Raw genomic sequence first — 27,574 nt, 5'->3', positions numbered from 1 at the left:
TTCCTAACAGTCCAGAGAAACAAAGCATTTCCAGGAGAGGCTGACCAGGCACTGGAGCTGGCCCAAGGTACTGAACGGAACTGTGTTATCAGGACAGACAGGGAAGATGACGGGAAGAGGTACAATAACATCCTTTCTCAGGGGCTGTGGAAGTTGCTAGATCTGTTCAAGGCTTATTTCTTGTCACACCTTCAAATATGCTCCCATTACAATGTAAAGGTTTGATTTATCTCACTGAATTGACCCCGTTTGAGGGCTCCAGAGCAGGCGATGCCTGGTTTTTAGCAGGTGAAAAAGGTCAGGAGAGGGTTAGTAATCCATGTGCCTGGGTATGGATCTAACATGCAGTATAAAGAAATTCTAATTCTAGCAGAGACTAGATATACATGCAGAGCTAAAGGAAGAAATTCAGACTACATCTGACTGATCAAGAAGTGCAGGAAAGAGATGAAAGTGTAAAGGGAAATAACAAAGAGAAAAGCATTGCAACAGTACATATAAATACATTTAAAGGGGAAAGTAGAAAGGACATCATGCTTTGTGTAGCATGAAGCTTTTCTCACCAAAGTAAACTTTCAGGTGCTAATGCCCTGCCCTCCTCCCCATACCAGCACCAGTAGTGTGATGAGCCTGAACAATGACTAATCCAGCTGAAAAGTGAGGCCATCCCCTTCTTACTTTTCAGCTGGATCCCTCCTTGAATCTAACTGACCACATGGTTGTGTGATCAGCAATGGTATTCGTGCTGTGGCAGCTTGTACTTAGAGGAGTTCAGAGCATCAATCACTCTGCTACCTACACAACCCTGCAACATATTCACAGCCCCAAACTGTGCAATTCGTCCTGGACTCTATAAGGCAGGTATTTAAGTTCAGGAGAGCTAGACAGTTATGGAGTAGTGGCTCTCTGCCTTGTTACCACTTGCCACTGCCTCATTGATACACAAGGAGAAAGTTATATTCAATTTTTTTTGGTTTTCATTTTCATTCAGAACAAACTTTTCTAATTAGGAAACTGAAGCCAAAGGATGAAATGGAAAGCAGTACATAGGCACAGTGTGATTACACAGTTGTCTACTCTAGGAAATAAGAAGAAAACGGATATAATCCAGAATCTTATCATCTGCTACTTACATACATGTCAATAACTGAATCCCTTTAAGGCCACAGAGACTTGGAATAAGCAAGGCTAGAGAAAAAAAAAGAAAAAAGCATGCAAATATAAAAGGCTAACATTTCACTGGTTTTGTGAAACAGGTCTTAAATAAGTACCTTTTATAAGATTTACTGGAATCTTTAATGACTACAGTTAAAGGAGATACAGTTCTTGCAAGGGGTATTTTGAGAGACAGGTAGTTACAGGGTACAGGACGTATCTGAGCCACTGATCCAGAACCATGTAAAGGGCACCATGTAAAACATAACTTCAGCATCTGGCTCCTGATGGCAGCTCATTTACAGAGCAGTAGCTCTGATGTCATAATTATATTAACAGGTAGCAAGCTGTTAAAATGTAGAATTAAAATAAATGTGGCTGATACCTAAGGATTATTTCTCAGATGAAATACAAGGGAGAAATATTCATGTTTCAGTAATTACAGTGACATTGTATGAATAGCTTTCCTCAATTAATTACATACATTCTGAACCAAATAAAGCCTTAATGTGGCTGATGACAGCAAAGCTGAATATGGTCTTTTTTGCCTAAAGAATAATGGTTCTGTTCACATACTTGGCACTTCTGAAAGGAAGATGAATTCTGGCAAGCAGATCTGTTTTCCTTAACAGATGTTTCAAAATATGGTAATGAGGTGTGGGTTTCCTAGGCTGTCAGCTGGAATTCAGTAAGCAGGAAACAGGGCAAAATGGATCTGGTGCAATTAGTCTTTTCACTTTAAACCTTTAAAGACTATGTTAGATTTTATAATAATTTTACAAAACACTGCTTGCAATGAATTATGTAATATTACATGCACCTCTGCTAATGCAATTTACTCTGAACCTGTCCTTCCCTAATTCATAACTATGTGTGACAGACATCATGTCAATTTGAAGAGTTTCACGGTGGCTCTGCCATCCAGAATACTACCCTCAAAAAAAAAAAAAAAAAACAAACCCAAAAAAACCCAAAAAACAAAACAAAAAAAAAACCAAAAAAACCCCCACCAAAAACCAAACCTAAAAAATCAGAAGAAGCACGTTTTCTGTGACATATTCAAACACCAGTTTGAAAAATGCAACACAATTTTAGATGGCAAACAAAATTCCTACTGAACTCTAATCTTAAGTAATTTCTTAAACACAGCTTTATCTTCATACTGATGAAAGCTGTACTAATGAAGGACCAGCTAGAATTACGTCTAACAGAGAGATGAAAGAGAATTACTCTCTTCATTAAAAGCTGAATCACGTTTAAATTTTCCACTTGCAGTAGTTGACAAACTCTGCTTTCCTGCATTTTTCTAGAATAACTCTCATGTGCATCCCAGTACAAAGGAGCAAACTATATCATGAGAGTGGATATATTAAATGTTCAGATAGATACAAAGTAAGCAGTTGAGAGACACATCAAAACCTTCAACTTCCAGCATTATTACAAATGCGAATAACAAATCTGTGTGCCAGATGTTATATGTTGGGCATCGTGAAGACTACTCTTTGGTTAGGAGTTAAAATACCCTACACTGAATCTGACAACACAGAAAGAAGAGCACAAGTCATATTTAGCCCATGTGCCTTGTTAGAAAGCCAACATCATTGGTAGCTGCATCAATAACATTATCACTGGCAGAACTTATGGCTTTGCCAGTCACTAGGGTTACATGATGATTCTTCTTACAAAGCCCTGAAGAGAAGGGAAAATAAATAACTGAGTTGTTATTTCCTGACAGTCTGGATTTCCCGTACATGATCACATCACCCAATTTCAGACACAACTGTTCAGACATTTCCATGAAAGAAGTCAAAGAGCCCAATGTTCTGCAATTCACACAATTCAGATGATTGTTCCCTGAGAAATTACAGCATCTCATGCACTGAAAGAGTAAGTTGCAATTTGGAAGATTGGTGAGTAAGATTTTGTGTCAGAAATATACTCCTTCTTCTTATGCAAATTGTCCCAAAGTTGGCCAAACTATAAAAATAGGAATTATTGTTACAAAAATGCTTATGTACTTACAGGAGGTTTCTCAGAGCTGGATAAAATGCCTGGAGCTCTTGTTCTTGCTAGGAAAGGCCCATTCTTTCCCTGTCCCTCTCCATGACTGAACTTACCACCAGACTATCACTTGCCCTGCAGAACTCAGACTGCTCCACCGGGGAGAGAGAGAGGGATAAACTTCCTTCATCCCCATGGGCTGCAGCAGTGCAGGACAGTGTAATTGAGGACACCAACCACTCAGCACACAGAAGCTGGTGGACTTAAATATGGGTAATGAACAAAATTTAACGTTGTTGGAGGTTTAATTGAATCTCATTATAAAAATTACTTGTGCTCTTCATGACAATCTTTCAGGTACCCTTTTTATGGTGCCTGGAGGGTATTACTGCTCTTATATTGCAAGTAAACTACTGAAAATTAGATATTCAAAGCAGTTCTCCCCAAATGGAAGTTGCGTTGCACAGCAGAAAGTGAATTCACATTTCTGATTTTTTCTACTAACCTGATGAGAGACTGGGGTAGGAGGAAAACAGTGATTGAGGCTTATAAAAGGACTAGGACTAAAAACTCTGATAGACTTTGTCTAGTTATTCCCACTTGTAAAGTGGAAATGTGTGTTCTTCATTATCTCTAGGGTCTAATGTGAAGATAAATCCACTGAAGAATTTGAAGTCACCAGATGAAAACTATATAAATAAGTAAAACATGTTCTAGTAGACATGTTAGTTCTATGGTGAATATGACTTCAGTGGAGTAGCATTTATTTATATGGTAAAAAGAAATATTTTGCTTTCATTTTTATTTTTTACTGACTCTATAAAAGCAAGTGTATACCTAAAGACAGAAGGGGATAAAATATATCATAAATTTAATTACAATGAAATTCAAAACATTGATGTCAAGTTAGTAGTTTCCCTCAGTCTCCCATTAAACAATTCCTTCCACTCCCCACAGAGTTATACTTGCACTTATAAGAAGTTGAAAAAAAGTGGCAAAACAGGTTTCTTTTTTCCCTCTGCTGCTTGTATAAAAACCAGTAAAATGCAGTTTCACTATCATAAGCAATACACAACAGTAATTTTCTGCTGAGGCATTCCTATATTGACCTGGAACAAGCAGGTAACCAAGCTTATGTCTTAAATTTGCTGTGTTCAATAAATAATGGATAAATGTTAAATACACTGATATAAGCCTCATAAGCAGGTTTTTATTTTCTCAGACTGCTTTAAAAACTGTTATGTTAGTACTATTGCTAATGGCAGAACTTATATATAGTAAGCTGTTTTTACATCAGTCTTTGCCAAATGTTCATACCTCATAGCCACTCTCTTTTTCAGACCATGTTAAATTGTTAATCCTGTCCCAGTTTTGGATAGATAATTTTCTATGCACAAGACCTCAAGCAAGCACAAGGCATTACCTACAATGACCTCAAAACAGAGCACTGGGAGGCTAAACCAGCAACATTTCAATTCTATCACATATGCAGGGGTCCTTCTCAAGCAAGAGAGTTCTTAGAATTTTTCTAATTCCCACTCTCATATTTCAGTGGGAATAAAAATACACTTTTTGGACCTCATAGTCCACCATCTCCTACTATCATCACAACATTTATGTTGAGCAGAACTGCCAAGCTTTTGTGAAGAAACTAGAAGAAAACTGGGGTTTTATCACCTCCTTAAACAGTCCCTTCACTAACAAAACTTGTTCACATTTCACTGTTACCTAGCATTAAAAAACTCAGCAAAATAAAAGTAAAGCCCCTTGACTTGAGCAATTTCAACAGTTACCATCACAAGACAAACCACAGCAGGACTTGCGTAAGTCCTGAAATCAAGAAATGCTGAAGGCATTAATAATTTATACTGGTGTCACCTTTTGTTTGCTATCCCCATCCATATTTTACACATTCATCAACCCTGTTTTGCTTCAGTGGCAGCTGAAAGTTCATGAAAACACTGGAAGGAGCTAACCCTGTGGTTCAAAGGCATTCCTTTTTATAGGTGTTTTACAGCCATTTGGGTGTTTCACTTACCCTGCTGCACTCACCTCCTTGCCTTCATGAGGCTTGCAGTCCAGACATCTACTTTCATATGTGCTCACCTCAAGCTTTCCCAGCCACACTTTTTCCTTGACCATTTTAGCAATAACTAATTAAAAATACTCTCATGAGTTTCTTGCACTTGATGATCTGTGATATTTGAGAGACTACTGGCAGCTTGTTCCATGCTGTCCTAGCTATCACAGAGCAGCCTCCTGGTGCCTAGCCCAGTGCAGTGGGAATTAAATCCAGATTATTTAGAAAAAAGCGTTTGATTTCCATCACTAGTGCCACATCACAAACAAATATCTTAAATTCAGTTTTGTTGGTTAATGAACAAGGAATCATAAAAGTGTCACTACCTTGTGCCTGGTTTTAGACAAAAGATCTGGTTGCCTCTGCCTGTCCTTAGCCTTCCTGCACATCATCACTGGTCCCTGCTGTGTGAAGCAGCATTCTTCAGTGCTCTGTATCCCAAGGGGTGTCAAAGAGATGCAGTTCTTGGCATTCTTTCTCCAGCTGAAAGTGAGATATGATCCCTGTATAACACAACCTTGCAGACAGGCATGCTGCACCACTAAAAGTGGTGCTCTGGCAACACTTGCCAGAGGCAGTGCCATGTTATTGTAAATTTCTAGCTAACTCTCAGTGGCCATTCCAGTGCCAGAGTTTTCATGCTATCACACAAATTTAGTAACAGCCATAGCAGTCAGCATCTGGTCTGCAGGGTTGTCTACTCAGTGCCTTTATATCATAATGCAGCACTACCACTTCCATTTTCTTAGAGAAGGATGAACATCCTGACTCCATGCTCTCTTCTAAAAATTCATTCCCTTCCTCCAGGTGAATTCTGATTTTTTGGCAATTCTCAGGGACGTGTCTCACACCTGCTGTCACTTCCTTTCGTTAAGTGGTGAGTATGACCTAGTATTGCTTGTCTTTTATACAACGTGTGCCATGCAAGTGCACACAACCCAGACTTTAATATCACAAGGCAAACAAGTGTAATTCTTAGGATCAAATACTCATTATTTCCTATAGCAAACAGAAACAATCCCCATTCCACAGCTGAATTTGGCAAACGATTTAACCATGGCAGCATAGTAGATATGGAGACTTCTGCCATCATTCTGAAATATAAAGTTCAAAATACGATTTTAAATTAACTATTTTGTTGTTCTCATCTGCAGCTCTGTTAAAGACTTCCTTCCCTGCGACCATAAATATTAGATAGGGTTCAGTCAGATCATTCATTTCGGATTTCAGCTGTGGATTGTAATAATCAGATTTTCATACAGAAATAATATTTTATTTAAATTGCCACTTTATTCCTGTATGCAAGACAGAAATAGAAAATTGGAAGCTTAGTTTCCAAGTTTGGCAGTGCAGGCCAAGAGGGAACTCAGGTGCAAAGAAAAAATGAGTGCAAACTTACAGCCTTTCTTTAAAGTTATGATTCTTGTGGCATCCAATAAGATATGACACAGGTATAAGGCACTACACTACTGATTGTCAGTGATAAGCTGTTTTTTTTTTTTTAATCAATTAAAGATTTAGTTTCAAGTAATTTGACTCTGAAATGTATTAAAAATAATTACAAAACATGCTGCCAACACTTTCCAACAGTGTATTAAATAACATCTGAGACATGCTTTTCATTAACTTACTATCTTCCCAGCATAAAGGGGTCTCCAATTCAGAAACAGTTTTTCTTGCTTTAGATAATAATAATGTAGTAAGCATAGGATTCAATATTTGTTCATTATAAAAAGTGGTGCTAAAGACATGTGTCTGTATCTGGAGTTGAGAATGACAAGACTGTGATCATTCTCATTTCTCAAGAAAAATCAGCCAAGAACAGTTTTCTTCCAATTCTGTTTCATCCAGTTACACGTCATCCATATTGCCAAATAATGTTACTCAACCAGTGACTAAGGAGATATTGGAAACTGATCCAATGAGTAATCAGAAAGCTTTTGGTTTTAATCAAAGATTTAAAAACATGGAATGCATATTCTCATTCATTACAAGTAAAGAAATAGAAACAGGCAAACAAAAATAATGTAAAGTAACATAAATAATTTTTGTTTGGTTTTAAATTTAAATAAATATGGCAACTAATACACTGTTAATCTGTTGTTTTCAAAAACATTTGTGTGGCTCTTGTACTTGTTCATGATAGGGCAACTTATCTACTTTGATTTCAAAGGAGTGAGAAATTGTATCACAAAGAAACAATATGAGAGAGTTTGAAACAGGTTCTTGCCCTAGGATGGAGCATCCCAAATGCCTCCAGGGGATAACTGAAAGAGAAAATGATTGTAATTTTGAATATTATTTCAAATTCTCAGCAAAACTACTAGAAAGCACAGTTTTAATTTGCACTTGGCATAGCTTGTTGAAGAATCACATTGAAGTCCTATATTCTATTTATTAATTTTCAAGAGTTCAGATTTTTGTTCTAGTCTGAAATGCAATGCTGAATTAGATATTGAATTGCCACAAGCTAGTCAAAAGTGGAATCACCTAATCAGATCACTTGCTAGCTATATGTGTTTAATGAAAAGAACAAGGGAAAAAACATGTTGGTTGAGTTTTGGTTTTTTGGTGACAAAAGAGAAACTAACTCCTAAAGAGAATTTCCTTAACTAGATTCATTCTGCAGATTAATTTTTTTTTAGATGAAGTGACATACAAATGAGTGGCAAAAATTAAAATTGAAATTTAAGCTTATGGTTGTCCAGCATTTATTTAAGCCCACTCAATTCACAGCTTGCCTGATTCAGTATGCTCAACCTTATATCGATTGAAAGGGCCCAAAACCTTCTCATTGCTTTAGTCATTCTTCTATGGTCCCCTACTGTGATTCTTAGTAGAGATGCCTCCCTGTACCCAGCACAATGAAAAGCAACCACAAGAAAAGCAAAATTTACGGAATATTGCTTCCTGTCATTAACAGTGTGGTAGTAGCATTGTTCAGAAATTGAGAAGTTTATATCAGGGCTTGAACTGAAAGGAAAGAAGAGGATGGGTGTGTTTGACTAGCACAGCAGAGGAGCTGCAAGTCCTCACTGGCTTCTTCTAGAGGTAGAATTGCCTGTCAGCTGAATGACGTGTTACACGTCCATCCAGTCATGCCCACCAGGCTGCTGGGGCTGCACTAGGAAAGAGCTTTCACTGTCCTTTCCAAGCCCAGGTCGATGAACACCATGCCAATCAGAGCATATAAATTGCTGTCTTGAGTTAAACTGACTCAATTCCACAATTCTTGCTCTCTGAAGTACTCTCATTGACTCCAACTTTTCCATCATAGACAAAAAATGAAAATAGTAAGAATTTAGCTGAGATGAAAGGGGGCAAGTCCTGTGAGATAAAGTGACTGGACTTATGATCAGAACAGAAATTTATTAAAAAGCAACAAGCTGAATACATGATTTCTATGTCTTTAAAAGATACATAAACCCACACATGCTGATGAAATATAAGAGCCCTACTGTGTAATCCTAATTCAGTTTTCAGCCTCTAACAGCCTGTATTCCTCAATATCTTATTTTTTGCAACACCTACAAGTGTAGACTCAAATATGAGAAAATAATGTATTTTGAATACTTACATTCAGCAAGAAAGTCAGGAGTGACAATGCTCTCAGCAAGACAGAGTCACAGTCATTACATGGTGAATGCATCTGTCATCCTGACATCTAGCTACACTTAATTACCTATATCTTTATGGGATGGTCCAGAAATATCCCATCTCATCCAAACTACTAACATTTTCTCAGAGTGAGCCTGCATTATTACTATATGAGAAATAGAACAAAATGACAGCATGGGAAGTGTTGCTGTGATAGGATGTTACTTGTGGTATGGTTTCATTGTATCTCGTGGTCTGTTAATTCAAGTGACTCTTCATATATTTAAAAGTAAGAAGAGATGTAATCTTAGGCTATATCCAAATATTGCCAAGTATTTTGATCTGAACTAACCAATAAGCAGAATTTCTGTTCAGTAATAACACAAGGATTTGAGATAAAAGCCAATCGCTCACCATTTTAATTGAAAGAAGAGCTGCAATAGCTCACTTCAGAAACACCAAAGTGTGTTGGTGTGCTTATTTTTTCTCTTTCATTCACAAAAGAGATGGGACTGCTGGGGTACGTTCCTTGAGCTTTACTTGCAGCATCAGCCTCATTACATGGCTGAAACAATAGGAAGATGTCAAAGCTCAAGTACTGCTAGCAGCAGCCAAAGACTTCTTTGTTACAGAGCACTTTAAAAACTTTTTAGCCAATAGCATATTGCTAAAGCTTATAAATAATTGTTTTATCCAATCACTAAAAGTGCATATACATCTGCTTCACACAATGCTTGCTTGTCTTCTTTCTACTAACAGAACACAATGCTCCATTATTAAGCTTAAAACCTTCTACTATCTTGCTAAGCATATTTTCCTGCAGTCTTAAGGTATATCTTAGCCAAGCCTAAAGCTCAAGCTATTGTTTCATGTCCTTGCTTGCTGTACTATTGTAACTTTTTCTAATTTCAGACTCTGCAGTTGTAGCTAGTTCTACATTTCTCTGCTTTTTCTGTTTCTAAGGCTTGCTTTTCCCAGCTTTCTGGAAATCTTTTTTCCTTTACTATTTCTCACAACAAGGTATTGCCCAAACTTGGAGGCAAAGTAGTAAATGGCAATGATCAAGGAAAATAACATCATGAAAATACTTCCAGGTTTCAAACTGTCTAATCTGAAATGCATATGAAGTTTTGTGAATATAGGCATGATAGGGTAGTCTGAAACATTTTAGCTGATTTATACCTAATAGAAAACTGAGAACTGTGGGTTAGTACTTTCTGAACATGAAGTTAAAATGCTCTATAAATTTAAATGGAATGTGAGTTTCAAAACTGAGTAAGAAATGCTTGACTTTATATGTTTCCCAATAATATATTTACAGGCTGTTTTATTTTGCAAACCTTAATGCACAGCTTAGGAGAAGAAAAAAAAAAAAAACCAGTTTTAGAACAAAGGCAAATTATTCTATGTTCATTTCTTTTAGTTACATGAGACCAAACAAGACTTAACTCCTGGACTTTGATGGAAGTATTTACATGGATCCTCTTACAAGCAGAATTTGATACTCCATTACTTTAAAGACTATTCCTAGAAGTGATGTATGAGAATGTTCATTGAAACAGAATCCATTACACATAATTTTTTTTTATGAGTAGGAGAAAATAATGCTATCTCAAGTAATAGGCACTTTTAATTAGATACATTAACATTTATTCAATTGCTTCAAAAATGTAAACATCAGTAAATACTTAGGAAGTGCTGTAGCCATACAGGCCAAACCATTTGAGCCAGGTGAGCAGTGCTGCTCCCTCAATAATGCTGATTGGGCAAGTCACTACCTTAGAATCATGATTCCCAAAGAGATTACAGTATTGGTGACAAAAACCTCTGCAATCAGCTATGCTTCAGTGCCTTCAGAGTTTTATGATCTTTTATAAGGATCCATGTCTGGGATTCTCACATTGCAGCTGTGCAAAGCCCTCAGACCTTGGAGAACCGTTATGGCTTCCAGATGAGAGCCACGGTACGACCTGAGCCATTGAGCCCTGCTGAATGCTTCAGCCAGAGGGAGGCTCATCCCAGAGCTCAATCCTCAAGCTCTGTCTCCAATTAATTTCTGGCAGCCCCCCTGGGACACTGTGGTAGTCTGTTGTTTTGCAGTTTGTTTTTCTGTAGTAGGTTTTAAATATTCCTTGTTATAAGTTTGTAACAGTTCATTCCATGTACTCCGTTTGGCTTCCCTAATGGTTCAGTCCTGATTTGTTTGCCCCAAGATTCTCTCACCAAGTGTATGTCAATACACCTGTCAATTTCCTTGTATCTCCTTTGTTCCCTTCTGAAATGTTCCCTGTCCTTCATCCCCTCCTTGAAGGAAGATTGGGGTGCAGGGATTGCTCCTTCTTCTTGTTGGCTTCTATTGGATAGCATTTACCCTGCACTCCTCCCCTTATGCCTTCCTATTGATAAAAGGTTGTGTCCTCCCCTTATTCCCGCCTCTCCTTAAAAGCAGCTTTTTGCCCCAAATTATTGTCATTTGTCCCTGAATAATCCGGGGAAATAAAATTTTCCTGGAATCCAAATAGGTGACCCCTCTCTATTCCTCTGCCTCAGTTTCTCGTACTGTGCTGCTGCTGCTGTGTCACCCATGCCACAGCCATTGCTGCAGGGAGCTGCGAGCCCCTGCACGCACCGACACCCGGGGGGACTCAGTAAAGATCTGGGGGTGGCCCATCTTGTGACTGCACCCCGGTCTGGGGAGTGAGCTGGCTGGGGAACATCTTCCCTGTGACCGCAGCATGCAGATACAGGACACTGTTCTTGCATTTGTCTCATTTACCATACACCATTGGAAGTCCCCAGGGCTCTGGCTTAAACCACCTCTTTAAACATATCCCATTCTTCTCCTTCCATTTTGTCTACTCTTCACAAGGTACAACCAGATTTTAGCTCAAATCCTTGGAGAAGAGTCTTCACTAAACCACTCATTTATACCTTCCACTCATCTAGGAATGACAAAATGTTTGGTCCTGCATGTAAGAAGACCAGAAACTTTTGAGGTTCACAGTGCACCTCACAACCTCTGTCCAATGAATCTCGAGGGGAAAGCTGGGGGTGGTTTGCAAAATCCTCAGCAGCAAAGATGCCACTGCTGGAGCTTGCCATGCTCCTGATATGAGGAACCCCACAACAGTCTACAACACTTCTGTGATCAGAATTCCACCACAACTGCTGCCATATAACTTAGAAGAACTCCAGGAGGACACTTCTGTCAGCCCATTCCTCTGAATGGGAATAGCTTTAGCAAAAATGGGTAGGAAACCACGATGAACTCTACAAGTATCCATCAACATTAAGCTTTGCAATGCACAGTTCATTGGACAGAAATACTGGTGAGAAGCAAGGGAGAGAAAGCAGGTGACATTTGCTTTCTGTTTTCTCTAAAAATAACCATAAACCCTAGAGCTGTTAAACTCTACAGAGAGATAAATAGTTTTATGAAGTATGAACAAGAGTTGAGTCTTTAAGGCAGGAAGGATCTAATATGACCTCTTGGGTAATATTTCTGGCATTACGTGTGTTCATTCTAGAGGTCCAGTGAATAACATTATAGCTCCCTGATTTTTTCCCAGTCCTACACTGTCCTTTTTACTTTCACAAAATTATCAGCTACCACTATGCAGAGCTTGAAGGAGGACTCTCAGAGGGCTGTCAACACCATCTTATAACCATCCAGAAAATCAGTTATATGGGGTGCCACAGGGTGCTTCTAAAGAAACTGGAACTGGACTAGGAGTAAAGTATGCTAAAGACATTATATTGCAATGATGATGCAATTATTTGTCTCAAAAACTAAGACTTTGGTTAACAGAAGGAATTACCATAGATAAAATACACAAACAGATGTTATCTGTGATAGGATCCTACTCTTTTCTATTTAAAGCTATATTCTCCACTTGTAAGTCTGTCACCATGGAATTTGCTTTGGCCGATTCAGCAAAAGGACTTCAGTGAAAACAGCAACAATTAATAATGGGGAACTGCCAAATGACTGGAAGTAAAGCCTGAACACCCCTGCTTGCTAACTGTTAATCAAAGTCTGCTGGAGCACGCTCTGAAACTGAGCTGCCATCTGCCATGCTTAAGGACAAGAGTCAGAAAGCAGAAGCTTTATTTTTTTCCAAATATTTCTGACCACACAAACAGGTAGGAGAGACAAGGAAAGGAATGAAACATGATGAAGTGCTGACACAGCACAGACAAAGCCCTGGACCTGTGATGAATGCCTTCATGCCTGCAGGACAGCAGAACATGACCTTCTGGCTCTGTTTCCCATCCAGCTTTTTGAGGAAGCTACAGGGCAGAACACTTGTGTAGAGGGAGTGCAGTGTTTGCACAGCACCTCAGAGAATTCCTGATTCCCTGGTCCATAGATCTTCAGGAGTCCAGCACTGTAATATTGATTTCTCATTGCTGTTTTAACTCTGCTACTTGTCTTCTTTGTCCTGAACTCTAAGAAATCCTAAGCATGTTTAACTGTGACTACTCCAAAGACCTTTGTGAGAAGGTGAAGGTAAATGACAAAGTCATTGAAAATATCAGACATGAAAAATATCTTCTGCAAAACTAACTGACAGCTTGAGACAGTGAACATCATTTAAGAAAAAAAGATCCAGTATCAGATAGAGTATAATTTAAAAGTCTTTCTGTGACAACTGTTCTAATATTAAAAGAGTTTGAAGAATAATGAAGATAATCTTGCCCAATGACACCTTTGAGAGAAAGGAATGACTAGACACATGAAGAAAATTGTTATTTCCCTTCTGTATACCTCTTCCTCTTTGCCTTGGTCTGGATCACAGATTGACTGTGACCACTGAAGAATATTAAAGCATAAAATGCTTTCATAACTATCAGAATTCTGTAAAATTGCACTGGGGTGCTGTTACATGCACAGGTAACACAATCATGTTAAGCAAAATCATAAACATGTAGGGGCCATATATGTTGAAGAGGGATCAGAAAAAATGATGCTATTAGAAGATAAGATTCTGCCAAACAGAAATAGGAATGTCTTCCATCTTTGCTTCAATCTTAGCCTACTAAAATGATATTAAAAGATAAAACTAAAACTAAATGCATTCGTTATTGCATACTCATTTCTATATTTTACATAGATAAAGGACCATGTTGTCAAAATCCTGTCCATTCTTCTGACTTTATTAGTGATTTAATGGAAGATGCTAACCCTGCCTGGACACCTTGCATTACTCATCTGTGCCGCAAGCATACTGCTTACTTGCTTGAAAAACAATGCGAAATGGTTAAGACCAAATGTGGCAGCTACCCCAGATTTAAGTATTTAGGTATTTTGAACAGTTTCAAATATTTTGTTTCCTAGTTTCTGAGCTTACTTCAAAATAATAATAGCTAGAGATGTTATCTATTATAAACTTATAAAATAATAATAGATAGAGATCATTCACAGAGAAAGACCACACACATCTTGTGATCAGAGCAGAAAAATCTCTCCTGTCTTGTCACTGCAGCACAAGGAGAAGAAAACTGGGGACAAGGAGTCCTTTGAGCAGTTCAGAGAGATTAGAAGGATGCGTAGATAATGAAGATAACTTTTACACCTGCCCCTCTGTTTTGCTATCTTGCTTTGATCGAGTTGTGCTTTGCTGCAAAAATATCTAAGACAGTGAGTCTCAGGCTGTTACCCAAATGGGAAAGCACTGGAGGGACAGTCCAGCTGATGAAGTGCTACACCAAACACAGCACATGCTCCCTTTTGCCTCACAGAAGTATCAGAAATTTGAATTAATGAGGGTGGATAAAACATACAGAAGATATTAACAGTTAAATGCTTGCTTAACTGCTCCAAATGGATCAGGTTCTGAGGCCCATGGAAGTGAAGTAGGACCAAGGCTGCTTGACTCAGCAGCCTTTCCCTCTTTCTGGGCAAGTATGGTGTCACATGGCATCTTCTAGCTGCCACTTCTGTGCAAGCAACAAACATCAACATCTTTATTCTGCTTAATCTGTAAGGAGCTTTCAATCAAATGAAAAATAGCACCAATTAGAGGTATTAATGTAACAACATTTATTCGAGAATCTCCAATGGTAGGAAGTGGTGAGGGATGAAGTATATTATGTGACACATCATCATTCTCATCCCTTCTATGTGCTTGCATTTCAGTACCTTTAAAATGAATTTAAAATTAAAAATTACCAGTCATATCTCAAGGGAGTTTCAGCCACATATTGTGTCTGGGAAACTAAAATGAATACAGACAGCAAGACCCATTCAAGTATATGTCTCTTAATACAGGAAAGATAGTTGAAAATGCTTTTGTTACTTACTTGTTTTCTTATTTATAAGGCCATCTGCAGACATTCAGTTAACCTAAGCCTGGTTACAGCTGAGAGCCCCTTTTTCGTTGTTGTTTCTGACATGGAGCCTGACTCTTAAAAAAATCAAGATATGAAATGCACTACTTGCCCACAGCTGCACCTTCTTTATCCCCAGTAGCTGTATGATTGTTTGATGTTAATGTGATCAAGGTCTGTAGGAGGTTGCTTGTTACCACCCTTATAAAAAGCAAAAAAGCTTCTCCTGTACAGACAATTCATATTGATGGGTTGACAACAAAACTAGCATACTTACACTGATTTTTTTTTCAGTTGTTGCAATTTTCTGGGCCTTTTATCATTTACATATCTTTCAACAGCAGGAAGTCCTGCTGAATAAAATACCCAAGGAATGTATTTTGGAGACATATTAAAGTATACCACAGCACATTTTTATAAATCAAGATCTAAGTCAATCATCTTCATTTTAGTCTCACATCTTTCCCATACACCCAAGCAATCCACAGTCTCTATGAAATCTCTCTTTCCCCACACCTCATTAGATCAGGCCTGAATGCTCCATTTGTGGACAAAAAAGCTGCCATTCCCCAAAGGTGGAAGGATTTGTGAGTATCTTTTTCCATCTGTGAGAGGTCACTCCTTGGAAAACATGGAAAGAAGGGTAATTGCTGGACCGTGATAGCCACCACAGGTAAGTCACTTCTAATGTTCCAAGGACAACACATCTCAGGTTACTGTAGCTGTCATTGCTTATTTCAAAGTTGTATTTACAGCCCCCATCTGCAGCTGAGGATCTAATTTCCATCAGCAGCTCCAAAGAGGACAAAAATTAATAGCCAACCATAAGCTGTGTAATCATGGAATAGAAAGTTTTAAATGTGACTCTGAAACTCCAAAATGCAGCAAGGCCATGTTTTCACACCTTCTCCTGGATCATGAAGACTATCAAATTTCTTCTATTGGCTTCTCACAAGAGCTATAGATTTAAGGAAAAACTACAGCTACATGTCTTGCAGTAAACCCTCCCATAATCAGCAGATTTAATCACTAAGAGTTTGGGTATGAGTAATGAACAAGTCATGCTGTGTCACTGTGGCTAGACAACATTGTGCAAAAACTGTGTTCAGGGTTCTAAATGATGCACCAGATACACAGATATGGTGAATTGAAGAAAAACTATCAGTAACCCTTCATCTGTATAAGTGCCCAGCACTTCCAAGGCTATGGCCACTTTCTGAAGAGCCACAGCATTTCCATAGCTTCTAGAGGGGATCTCATGTCTGTTGGAGGCATTTCTCTGACTAGACACATCATTTATTCAAGATCAATAAAGCCAAATGCTAGCTTAGGCAAGGCTTTTCATACAGAAATTCCCTTTTAGTATTGTTGGTTTTCTTTTTATTTTTTTTTTCTGACAGGCTTTTTGAATACTCCAGCAAGTAGCACCCTGTCATCCTTCCCTAACATCTGAAAGTTGAGATTTCAGGCTGGACACGGACAAATTAACTGTCCTACTGTCTAAAACATAATTTTGTGCTAATGCAAATTACACTGGGCAAGAGATCAGAACATATGATGACATTTATCTCCCAGAATCTTCTAGATGCATTTATAAAATTAAAGGCTGAAGAACTAATGCAAAATGTCAGATCTAATTTAGAAAGTTCAATATCTAAAAATGTTATTTTTACCATTTCTCAGATGTTCTGTAGCTCAAGTGCATTCAGAGAGAATGGTCTTTTCTAATGCTATCTCCTAACTGAAGTTACCAGTGTCAATCCAAATGATCATCATTTTACATTTAAACTATTAATCACAAATAAGGAAGCAGGACCTTCTGCTGGCTTTACTAGATCAGCAACTTCAGACATGTCCTTGTAATAAAGTATGAGCAGAAGCTTGTCCTTGTAAAATGCATTCGAACACCTTGTTTTGTATCAGAGTTGGTAAAATAAGAGTAAAGTATTTATGCAACCTATCCTGTATTCTCTGCAGACGAAGCATGCAGGTTCCTTTTCATGTCTACTCTGGAATAAATTAACTTTTACTTCCATGTAAAATTATTCCACAAGGTATTGCTTTTCAAAGTTCTTGAGTTTCATCCTGAGTTCCTTCTACCCACAACCCAATCAACTATGTTTTAAATCTGAAGCCATATTCTTCCAAATTTCTCACCAAGAGACAGCAGCAGATAAAATTCATTAATGTATTTTATCTCCCTGTATTCCTTTGTTGATCTGTTTCTTACTTCAAAAATTCCCTTCAGGTGAATCAGCATCTGAAACTATGATCTGTATCTCATAAATAAAAGAAGAATCTGGTTCCATGCCTGTATCCATGCATCTTTCCTCCTTATATAATCCAAATATTAATATAACCCATCATAGGCAGGTAATTATCATGTGAAGGTGCTAATACACTTGCCTCTTTCTTGCTAAGCAAAGCCCTGTGTATTCTAGAGGAAAGGGGTTTTGGATGCTGGTGGTCAATCATCATATTCTGAGCATGACAGAAATTAAATTTTGAGGTTAGTCAATGAATATTCCTGAATAGTACAGTCAGTGTATGTAGTGGTTGCTCTTTATTGTCCCCATATTATCTTTTTAAAATTTTATCTCATAGTTTGCTCTCTGCTAGAGCAACTGTTAGCCAAAAAGTAAACAACTACCCTCCAGGAGATGAATATACTCAACATACTAAAAGGATGAAGTGAGTCAGTTGTAATTGCAAGTGTTTCTGTCTGTTATATACCAAAGTATACATTAATATATGTCACTTATACTTCACCCTACTTTTTTTCCCCCAGTGGTCTCTCTGTCCTCTCAATGGTATCTATGCTGTAGTCAAGCAGGTCACAGTACTTCCATACTGAGTGAATTTCACTATCTCTCTTCAATTAGCAGCTAGTGCTTTAAACTATACTAGTCTTTTAAAAAGTATTTGGTGTTATCTTGCAGCTCTTCTTTTTAAAAACACTTATTCTCTGCAATTTCTACCTGCACCTGCAGGTGATAACTTTTCTTCATTACCAGACAAATAAATTTAGGCATTAATCCCACAGGAAGTACCATAAAATTGGTTTCAGCCTGCCTTTAAATTTCCTTGCTATTTACCTCAGCTAGATCCATGAACCAATCTCCACCTTTGCAACGTTTCTTCCTCAACTCATGTATTAATGATATGTCAAAATCTAAAGCTCCCTGAAGAAAAGAGGTTGCCATGGGATACTGAGCGCTTAGGAGCAAAGTCTAGAAAGATGTATCCAGCTAAGAAAGGCTCCAAAGACCTTGCTGTGTCAGGCAGTATTGCTTTTTATCTCTTTAGATGAAACAAAATCACTGCTTTGGGAGACACTGGGCATCTGTCAGTCTTGATTACACCATCACACTGACCATCTCAACAGGACTATAGGAATCCATTAGCTGAATGGGAAGACCTCCAGTTCCTCAAAAGCTCTGACTCTGCTACGTGGTATCGGGGTTGCTCTCTGGAAACAGAGACAAAGAATTTTTCCTCAACAGTACCTCTCTGTAATTACCCTCCTCCCTTTTAGCTTTTTAAACAACTCCAAACCTGTATGCAAAGAGTTTGTGTGCTACAGATTAGTGATGTTTATGAGGGAGAAAATGAGAATAAAGCATGGACACTTTGGGTGGGGCTAGCTAGCCAGGTGAATATTATTTATTCAGAGGTAAAGATGACTTTTAAAAAAGATGAGAAAAAGAAGAGGTGAAGACTAGAAGATGTGATTGCTGAAGCAGAATTTCCAAAAGAGAGCATTGCTTCTGTAAGAAGTCTCTGCTTAGTAAGAAGAATAGAAGTCTGAGTTTTCTGAAGGGCTAACAAGAATGAATGCATTTATGACAAGCTCTCTGTGTTCATCAAAGATCTTTGTCACTGATGTACTTAACACCATGGAATCATAGAGTTGTCAAGGTTGGAAGAGACCTTTAAGATCATCAAGTCCAACTTTCACCCAGCACTATCACTGCAACCCCTAAATCACAATCATCCAGTGCTAGATCCAGATGCCTCTTAAAAGCTTCAGGAATGGTTACTGCACCACATCTCTGGAAAGTCCATTCCAATGCCTGACTACCCTAATGGTGATTTTTTTTCCCCCCTAATACCTAATGTGAATATCCCCTATCTCAGTTTAAGGTAATTTCTTCTTGTCCTCTCAGTGCAGTCATGGCAGAAGAGACAGGCCCCATCTCACCACAACCTCCCCTCAGGGAGTTGTAGAGGGCAATGAGGTCCCCCCTGAGCCTCCTCCTCTGAGGCTGAACAAACCCAGGTCCCTCAGCTGTTCCCCATGAAACATCCTCTAGTCCCTTCATGAGCCTTGTGGCCCTTTGCTGGACATGCTCCAGCTCCTCAATGTCCTTTATAAAGTGAGAGGCCCAGAGCTGACTGCAGCACTCAACCTGCAGCCTCACCAGTGCCATGATCAGTGGGATGGACACTTCCCTGGTCCTGCTGGCCACACTGTTTTTGATACAGGCTGGCATGCCATCGGCCTTTTGGCCCCCTGGGCACACTGCTGGCTCATATTGAGCTGAATGTCAACCAGCATGCCTAGGTCCCTTTCTGCCAAACAGCTCTCAAGCCACTCTTTCCCCAGCCTGTAGAAACATTTATATATTCCCATGGCAATGTAGTTACACTAAAATGTTTAAAGTTTTGCTTTTTCAGAACACAAATTGCTGCCACAGAGCTATAGCACATACCCAGAAGGGGCTTCTGACACTATCTTTAATAACAACCAAGTTTAAAGAAATGAAGTTGTGCCTGAAAATTATTCACAATAGAGAAGAAAGGCTGAATTTTAATAAAAATTTGTGCCCTTTTCTTTTCCACCTCTGGCAGCAAAGTTACTCTTTGTAAGGGTAGCTATAAATATTTGATTGCAAATGTTGTGTGCAGTGTGTTCATTGTTTCAAATCTCTACCTAAGGAAACAATATTCAACCAGTAAAACCAATCGTGTGTTTCCATGTTGCATGTTTCAAATTAATTTCTTTGAAGGAAAACTTAACAAAATTTTACCTCTGGATCATCAGTGATGTTCCAGTGACATGCAGGTGATATTGGAGATTTCCATGGATAGGTATCTAAAGATACAGAGCTATATCTTTACAGCTATCTACACACAGCTAACATCCAGGCTCAGGTCTTCTTCTTTTGCAATCATTTGGGCAGAGAGAAGTGAGGCAAAGCGATGCTTCGGGGATGGCAAGCTCTCCAAGAACAAGTGCAGTGTGTTTGCTTCACCAGTGGCTGGTGGAGGTAAAAGCAGTTTCCCTATCACAATGGTTCACAGTTGAAGACCATGCTGGATTCTGTCAGCAGGATCTATTTTATATCATGGTCATCCAATGCTAACAAGAAGAGAAGTAACAAAATACTCATTTTAGCTGCATGCTACAGATAACATTTTATAGTAGGACAAGGAACATGGTATTATTTACCTCCAACACAACAAAACCCAATGAGTATATCCCTGAGACAACATCTAAAATATTGTGTTCCTGTTTCTGGAAAGTCTGTATCATAAAAAATACAGGGAATTTTTAGAAAAGAGGAACACATTTTTAAAGAACAGGACATTGTGATTTATGGGTAAAGATTAAAAGATTAATGCACAGTTAAATTAAAGTTATGGAGCTAGGGGGTATGAAAATCAGTTTCAAGTATCGGACTGTCATGAACAGTGAAATAGGAGAGAAAATATTTTCATTTAATGCACAAAAATTAGTCATAATTGAATGATTATAATAATAAGCAAATCTGAGGTAATAATAGATAAGGAAAGATCTCTCAACAGGGCACTTGACTGCACCACACTGCGCTCTTTCAGAAAATGTTGAGGCTCACACCTCTTAATAGAAATGCACATGCTAATTCATCAAGTTACCCACACGGGCAAATAGCAATCTAGGAGAACACTCTCTGTGTCAGCTTTCTCCTGCAAACTTCCAAGACTAAATTAAAAACTTAGAAAAAACCAAATTGTATTGAGTTCAGAACAACAAATGAGGGCAGATTCTCTAAAAAGATGAGATAAAAATTAGAGTTCTTGGTTTTATTTATTTATTTATTTACTCTTTTTCTCCTGCTGGAAAGTTCTGACTTTCTTAAAAAACCTGTAACACATTACAACAATAATACAAAAATTTCCTCTGGTGAAACATTTCTCCTTGAAAAATCCTTTTAGTTCTACATTATTTTAAGGGTAAGAAATCTCCTAAAAATTGCAGAATCTTTGAAACCAGAATTTTTTGTTTTGAAAACAGCCATAATGATTTTTGTCAATTGTATTTCTTAATAAGCATGAAATCTTTTTTTTTTTTTTCTGTATTACTGTGAATCTACTGACCCATTTATTTTTAAATTTGAGAAAATAATAATAAAAAAGCAAAAATAAGAGACAAAATTTATTGAAGCAAGCAAAAACATTATTCAAGGTGCAACTAGTACTCAGTTCCCACTGTACAATTTTGAAAACTTCATCTTCCCTGGTGCCCACTGGAAGCCCAATGACACAGCACATTCAGGTTGGACTGGTGGTCCAGATAACCTGTGCAGTTAATTGCAGCATTGATTCCCTTCCATAGACCAGGACAATACCCACACAATCACACAATGAATATTTGATTTAGGCAGAAAACCGCTCTGGAGCTGTTGTTTGTGAAGAATGAACTGCATCCTTATATCTTTGAATTTAACTTTGCAAGTCATCACTTTGAGGTGTGTAAGCCCCAGTGGAGCTTTGAAAAGCTCCTGTTGTAAGTCAGTGGCAAAATTTCCACTGACTCTTGTGAGCTGCTATGAGCCTTTGTGAAAAAAAACCCCAAACCATCAGCAGTCTGAGAGACTGAAGGTTAAACTTCTGGGAGGCACAACACTGTCCTGCTTACTCAGAGTGGTAAAATGACATCTATAACTCTGCAGTTCATTAGGAGAGTAGCTCATGTTTGGACTATGTGATACCAGCCAACCTATGTAGACATATAGTTTTCCTAGACTCATTCTGTAGTCAAGTAATAGTGATGTATAACAGTTGGCTCCAATTGCTCTCACATTTAGCAAAATTAAGATTAAAATTTAAAAATTTCAGCCACGGTCCTGGTTCTCTGCTGCTTTTACATAACAGCATTGGCACTTTGCTCTCCCAACAGAGCTTCAGTGTTGAAGCAAACCTCTGAAACGTACTACAGCTCTCTTGCAGAGTGTGGAGAGCAAAGAGCAATGCACCAGAGAACTATCTAGATTCCCATGTATTTATACAGATATTTTCAACAACTTAGGCCTTTCAGTTGAAGACTGGCCCTTGGACATATAAAACCCACCCTCTGAGCCTGCACCAAAAGAGACACTTATTTTAATATAACCTCTGTAAAACACAGAAAGTCAGAGCAGCTGCAGTTTTAGTTCCTGCTATAGGGTTGCTACTGGCTTGCTGGTTTATGACAAATTCAGGCTTGACTTCACGTGGATATGGGGAACCATTTCCATTTTCCATTTAAATAAATAGCCCAGGATAGCAATTGAAACTAGATAACCCCTAGCTTTGAACAAATACGGAGCCTTATAAAGCTTGTCTTTGTACCTCAGCTCAAGGATGACCTCAAATCGCCTATGACAAAGCTAAAACTACCTTAATCTTGCCCCCACTGTCGTGGTAAAGCAACACCTCCACCATCTAAATTTAATGCAGTGTAAAGACATCCCTTTTTTCAGTGAAGACATGGCCTGAGGCTGCTGCTTCTCCCTTCTCTGTGTGTGGGAGCATGGATGTCTTTTGAACTTCCTGAAGTCAGCAAAATCCCCTGGGTATTATCATGTTTATTTTAGAAAAGGCCCTATTGTTCTGGAGACTAAGACCATTTCTGAGGATATTTTGAAACTTCTATTTGAAACTGTTAATTGTTCTAAACTTCAATTTTAGGGACATCAGAGGAGAAGTAATTAAAGATCTATTTCCCCAAACAGAGACACTATTTTTATTCATTTCTTATGCCCTATTTGTCTATTTATTGCCCTTTTTGTTTCTTTTGCTTGTTGCTAGGGAGAAGGAGATTAAAACTCAATGTGCAGCACAGCTCATTCTAGGGTATAATTTTTCTGGTATTTAAAATAATATATGCTTGATAGTAGATATAAATGACTGTGTTGAGCTTAAAAGAGGATATTATTGTGCCATATTTAGTTTTATTTTTTCCTAGTCTTCAAAAAAATGTTTCCTGAAGAAGACGGGAAGAAGACAGATATGATACTTGCAAACAGATTTCCTCTGTGAATGCAAGAGGAAAAACATAAGCCCCCAGACAACTGCCTGTTTTCCTCTACAGAAGAAAGAAGTTTCTTTCTAGACACTTAAATTATATTTTTTGTTACTGAAGTATGTGCTGTCATACATTATTCATATCATATGACATAATTATATGAATAAAAATAATCTCCTAATATAGCCATCATATTGAATCACCTGTAAAATATGGAAAAATATCCTCCACTTGGTGGTCAACTACATTGGGTAGGGCAACACCCAGAGTCTCTCTTGGAAAAATTGGAAAGTTGGTTAACCATTGTGTTTTGCTTTCAGTCTCTAGTTTTTTCTGGAGAGATTGACTTCTTTGAGAAGGTTGGTTTTTCCAAACATGATCAGCAGGGAAGCAACAGATTCTGAGTAGACCACGTGAGGCATCAGCTTAATTGGTAAAGGTCATTTCATGAAACTGAAGAGGATCTGCACAGCTAAAGCCAGGGCTGAAGGAATGGCTGTGCTACCCGCAATGCACCACTTGGCTTGTGCTATTTTTCAATTTAAGTGAAAGAAGAGGAAACAAGTTTTATCAAGCAGGAAGAAAAAATTCTGTCAAGGTGACTGACAGATTTTTAAAGCTCCTGAAATGGGGGAATGAGTAGAAACTTGTGAGTGAGTTTGGACAAAGCATTTACATTCTCTTAGAAACAATATCCGAAACAAGGTTGATTCCTGTTGCTGACACTTGGCCAGCAGAATTCAGAGAGGAAATTCTCTCCTGTATTAAAAGAGAAAACATGCCTGTGGTCACAACCTCCCCTTAACTCCTCAGGCTCAGTTTCTACAGCTGACTGCCTTTGGGCACATGCTTATGTGCTGCTCACATAGTTTTAACAGTGTCCCATGAGAAGAGGAACTTGGAAAGAGCAAGGTTTCATTCCCAGCACTACCAAAGGGTTTCTTGTGAGACCTAGAGCATCTCATTTCATCTGCACTGCTCATTCAAAAATAAATATATAGCACTACCTGCTGTAGACTAAAAAAATAAAAACATTAACGTACACATATCCCTCAAATATTGCACTAACAAGCCTCACATAAAAGCATCCCTAAATGTTCACAGTGAACAACAGTTAGTCACGTCAAAGTGTTTGGCTATCTTATATGAAATTTGGATCTCACTCTCACAGGTATTACAGTGTGCCTCAACCGTACGACCAGAACTTGTAAAAGTTGAAAATCAGTTACCAGTGTCACTGATTTAGGGGGAAAAGAAAGTTCAAAAAAAACTCGAAACCAAACCAAACAAAACAAACTTGAAAAAGCTTTGAAAGACTCCAGTTTGGACTTCATGACTTAGCCTGCAATAATTTCTGTCTATGACTGTTGCAATGGTCATCTGAGTATCCAGAATTGTCAAGTAATATTCAGAGTGGTAATCACTGGAAGTACCAGGAAAGCTGTTTTTATAATAGAACTTTAATTCACCAATTTCTCTCAAGATCAGTGACCTTAGGAATTATATTTTAAAAGAAGTTACAAGACCCAGTGATAATGGATGCAAGACAGTTATGTAAAATACTAACTCAGCTGCTTTCCTCATGGATCCTTTAAAATCTGTGATCCTTGAAATTAAGTATTTCTAGATATTATGAAGTGTTCAATTTACATATGCAGTTTGTATCCTCTGTCAAACATAAAATAAAAGATTCTCAGAGTTCATAAACTTGTCAAATGCAAGACCTGGCACAGATATACATGGGTTTCTTCTGACTATCAAGTTCTAGAGAACTTTGATTTCTGAGAACATTTTTCCACAGAGCTTTTCCTCTGCTCTTGTATGTGCATGCTGCTATGACTCTACTCTACTTTTGTTGATATAAAGCCTAAGATATATATTATAGAGCAACAAGAAGTTCAGCCTCTGTATAACCTCTGTATAACCTCTGTATTACAGGGTGGAAGATGTTTCTTTTGAAGTAACTTCAGTTTTATATAAACATAAACGTTAGGAAACTGAAAAACGTGGGAAACCAAGTGAAAATAATGGTCATGCAGAGGTCAAGTGATAGAAAGCTAAAACCAAGAATGACTGCACAGCTTCACAAGAGGAGCAACTCAGGACACAAAATAAAGAGGAAAAGCTTCAGAGACTGTACCTACTTGAAAATCAAGTTTTAAATTAAAACAAGGGATGTTGTAGGAAGCAGGTGACATTTTAGGGAATGAAACAAAACCTAGAAAATGGAAATAGGAAACAAAAAAGTAATGCAAAAGCATGGTTTAAAAACAGTTTTAAAAGAAAAAGAAGAAAGCACATAAGGTAAACTTTTAGTAGGTTTGAAGATCAGCTATCAAGAGAAAAATGAAAATATTAACACTTAAGGAGATGATGAGGGCTACAAAACATGATTCCAAAATAGTATGGACAATGTTAAAAGTCATTAGGAAGATGGAAAGGATTTCCTGAAGATGTCAAATGAAAATATTACTATAATACTGTAGACCTTAAATAATCATATGGTTATGGTCAAGTATAACAACTGCATCAGCTACACGATTTCAGCATTGTCAGACGAACCATTTCTGTGCTCAGATATTACCCCAAGTTGGGACAAAACCAACTTGTGCAGAACTCTGATTAGTGTACATGTGTGTTACTGCCAGTTTCCAGAAGGAAGACTTAAGGAAATATTTGCAACTAAAATCTCCCCAAATCACAGAATCAGAGAATATGCTGAACTGGAAGGGATCCATAAGGATCATCAAAGTCCAAGTCCTACCCCTGCAAGGACACCCCAAGAGTCACACCATGTACTTGCGAGAAGTGTCCAAACCCTTCTTGGACTCTGTCAGCCTTTGTGCTGTAACCATTCCTTTGGGGAAACTGTTCCAGTGTCCAGCCACCCTCTGGGTGAAAAAAAACCTTTTTCTAATATCCAACCTAAACCTCCCCTGACACAACTTCAGGCTGTTCCTTCAGGTCTTGTCAGTGGTCACCACGGAGAAGAGATCAGGGCTTGTCCCTCCCCTTCTGTTACTGAGGTAGCTGCAGACTGCAGTGAGGTCTCCCCTCAGTCTCCTCCAGGCTGGACAGACCAAGTGACCTCAGCTGCTCCTCACTCAGCTTCCTCTCCAGACTCTTCACCATCTTCGTTGCCCTCCTTTGGACACTCTCTAATAGTTTAATGTTTTTCTTACATTGTGGTACCCAAAACTGCCCCCAGCACTCGGGGTGAGGCTGCCTCAGTGCAGAGCAGAGTGGGACAATCCCCTCCCTTGCCTGGCTGCTGATGCTGTGCCTGATGCCCCCTGGACATGCTTGTCCCTCCTGGCTGCCAGGGCACTGCTGGCTCATGGTCAACTTTCCCTCAGCCAGGACACCCAGGTCCTTTTCCATGGCACTATTTCCCAGCATCTCCTTCCCCAGTCTGTCTCTACATCCAGGGTTGCCTCGCCCCAGCTTGCAGAATCCGGCATGTTCCTTTATTAAACTTCATGAGGCTGGTGATTACCCAGTCCTCTATTTTGAAAGGAATTTCCTCTAATTTGGAAGGAATTATAAAAATATATATATAATATACATAATTATATATATAATATAATATAATATAATATAATATAATATAATATAATATAATATAATATAATATAATATAATATAATATAATATAATATAATATAATATAATATAATATAATATAATATAATATAATATAATATAATATAAATATATATATATATACAGTGTACACCCCTTGGATAACCACAGTAGCCTCATTCACAGAAGCAGCATAGGTTTATTTTTGCAGCCTAAGATATTAGATAACCTCTTTGATATCAGGTATGTTCAGTCAACATCTGCAGTTTCTACGAAATACATAAAATACCAGTGTGATATCACTAAGGATGCATATTCCTGTTCTGCTTTATATTTTGACAAATGTATCCCAACTTCAATTCTACTTAAGCATTCAATTTTAATTTAGAAAATAAGCCATATAAATAACCTTTAATAGGTTTAAACACCAACTTCTTTTGAAGGAGAAACCAATGCAGAAAACTCCTGCAGTGGATATTTACCACAATTTTTTTCAATAGTGATTTAAATTATTTCAATCAATACGGCTTCAGAGCATGTCCCTAGTGAGATCATCACCT

The 27,574-nt window shown here is 38.2% G+C and overlaps 1 protein-coding gene across 30 annotated transcripts in view; it reads right to left on the bottom strand.

Annotated features, from left to right (window-relative positions):
• Window positions 1-27,574, bottom strand: part of LOC100223410 (poly(rC)-binding protein 3) — a 499,051-nt gene that overhangs the window by 223,042 nt on the left and 248,435 nt on the right. For 4 of the 30 annotated variants that reach the window (XM_041714247.2, XM_072924400.1, XM_072924398.1 and 1 more), the window contains one exon: window positions 1,134-1,188. The exons of 23 other annotated variants lie outside the window; for them this stretch is intronic. The gene's annotated coding sequence lies outside the window, so the exon portion shown is untranslated. The remainder of the gene's footprint in view (window positions 1-1,133; window positions 1,189-27,574) is intronic. 3 more of the 30 variants (XM_072924401.1, XM_072924399.1, XM_030265791.4) reach the window with 1 other exon arrangement.

This window comes from Taeniopygia guttata, chromosome 2 (genome assembly GCF_048771995.1).
Source record: "Taeniopygia guttata chromosome 2, bTaeGut7.mat, whole genome shotgun sequence".
Classification (NCBI taxonomy): Eukaryota; Metazoa; Chordata; class Aves; order Passeriformes; family Estrildidae; genus Taeniopygia; species Taeniopygia guttata.
This window is presented reverse-complemented; position numbering and strand designations above follow the sequence as displayed.